This window comes from Tupaia chinensis, unplaced genomic scaffold (genome assembly GCF_000334495.1).
Source record: "Tupaia chinensis unplaced genomic scaffold, TupChi_1.0 Scaffold000228_1, whole genome shotgun sequence".
Lineage (NCBI taxonomy): Eukaryota > Metazoa > Chordata > Mammalia > Scandentia > Tupaiidae > Tupaia > Tupaia belangeri.
This window is the reverse complement of record NW_006159703.1, coordinates 4,217,364-4,219,674: the sequence shown is the minus strand read 5'-3', so window position 1 is coordinate 4,219,674 and position 2,311 is coordinate 4,217,364. Positions and strand designations below refer to the sequence as shown.

Here is a 2,311-nt window from a genome sequence, read left to right as displayed (position 1 = left end):
TTATACCTGTACTTTAAGTAAAATCTTAAGTTGAAATGTCATTATTTCCTTACCTGAGGGTTAAAGGAAAATAGGAACCCAATGGCTTGGTGGTTGGAGAAGAACACTTGGTGATGGGGGCTCACTAAATCAGGCTCCCGCATAGTTCTGATGAGTTTCAGGTTTAGAAAGTAAATTGGGACTGGAAAAGCCAGAGTTCCAACTATGATTATTTGGAAAATTTCTGTTCTTGCCCCCATTTTTCATGGCCTGCCAGGCAGCTGCTGATGAAGTAGAAATATGTCCTCTCTTTTGTTATGAAAAAGCTTCATCTGGGAATTCTGATCATATCTCTGTCTATTACATTGTTGTTGTTTCTTACTAACATTTCTAGGCTGAGGGTCTGGAATGTTATGTCTCTCTCCACCACCCATCTTTGGCTCCTTTGTCACATTTCATCCTGCTTTTGGGGTTGCAGGATTTCTGCCACCCATCTCTTCTTGGCTGCCAAGCCCAGAGTAATAGGTGTTGCTGATGGATCCTCCCCTTTGTCTCAATGCATGAGTTTTCATAGACCAATTTGCTGAGTTGAGCTCAGGAGCTGAGACCAGCATCTGAGTTCCCTCAGCACAGAAATTTGAGAAAAGTCTTGGTGACTTGAAGCTGGAAACTTTGAGGTGGTTCTGTCTCAACCTCCAAGCCTCCCTCACTCTCTGGAGAAAGAAGGGGCATGGATAACATAAAGTCCACCAGCGTGGAGCAGCTATTTGCCAGCTACCCCAGCATTTCCAACTCTGCCTCCTCCTCTGCCTCTACTCACAAATTAGAGCACATACTTGTTTTGAGAACACTTAAAATCTACTCTCGGGCCAGCCCGTAGCCTAGCAGTTAAGGAGACTGGACCCTCATGGCTGACCACCATGGCTCAGGTCCCAGACATATGACTTGGAAAACATGGTGAGCCCATGGGCATACATGCCTTAAATCTGGACAGGAAGAAGTAGAGAACTGAACGCTGCCTACCTTGCCTCATGGAGGGTGCTTTCCATGTCCCTTGTTTTCTGTTTCTCTTGCTTTCTCTGCCTCTCTCTCCAGGAAGTGCTCTGCCCTCTAGCAAATGAAAAAGATATCCTCTCTTGGCAGTTTTTAAGTATAGGATGCACTATTAATCACTATTCTACTCTATGTTGGCGGTTTTCAAGTATACACTATACTAGATAATCTCCATTCTGCTGTTTCTTGAGCTTTTCTTTTTTTTTTTCCCCACATTCTACATGTAAAGGAGAACATACATTATCTGTCTTAATGTGCATGGTTTGTTTTTCTTAGCATAATGTCCTCTAGGTCCATCTTTTTAAATATATATGACAATTTTCTTTTTTCTTCTATTGCACACGCATACACTAAATTGTTTTCTCCCATGCATCCATTTATAAAGATATTGGTAGATTTCTCATCTTGTCCGTTGAATATAATATTGTAATAAAGACAGAGTACAGACCTCTTTGACATTCTGACTTCATTTAATTTGTATATAATCTCAGAATTGGGATTGCTGGATCATGTGGTAGTTCTAGTTTGAATATTATGAGGAGCCTCTATGTTATATTTCATAGTGGCTCTACTATTTACATTCTTACTCTCGGTGTATAAATTTTTCTTTCTGGGACCAGCAGTTAGTGTAATGGCTATGTCGCTGGACTCCATGGATTTCTTCGGAAGTTTAATACATATGGAATTCTACAATTCTGTTTTCAACAATATTTTGTCTATAGAAAAATGGACACTATTTAGTAACCTGGTGGAGGGCTCCATGCAAATCTCACTTGCTGTTTTGTATCTCTAGATCAAATCCAGGGAGCTATCTAGTCTGTTACCCAAAAAGAAAGGTTTCTTTGTTCACAATCAATGAGGGCAGGGATATTGGAAGAACTGGAGAATGTTTTTGTTTCCATTAATGTTCTCTCTCTATTTTCACATCTGTTTTGACTTGAAGATGTAGTCTTCTCCTAATCTCGTCTTTGGCAAAAGTGAGTAATATATGTATTGCTTTCATGATGCTATATTAAATAATTCATGTGTCTAGCATCTCTTTACCAAACAGTTTTTTAAAAACGTGTGGCCTGTTGTGACCTTTGGCGGTCTCCTGCTCTTAAACTATGCTGATGAATACCTATAAAAGTATTATAGAGGGACCAGCAGTTGGTGTAATAGTTATGTTGCTGGACTCCCACGTAGTTGACTGCAGTTCAAGTCCCAGACCCCGTGACTTAAACTCACGTCAGATGCATGTGCATGCATACCCAAGATCCCAAGAGGAGAATGGAGGAGA

At 40.5% G+C, this 2,311-nt stretch overlaps 1 pseudogene; it reads right to left on the bottom strand.

The window, feature by feature from the left end:
* LOC102496811 (proline-rich nuclear receptor coactivator 2-like) lies at positions 1–430 on the bottom strand (annotated as a pseudogene).
* Positions 431–2,311: the final 1,881 nt, after the last annotated feature.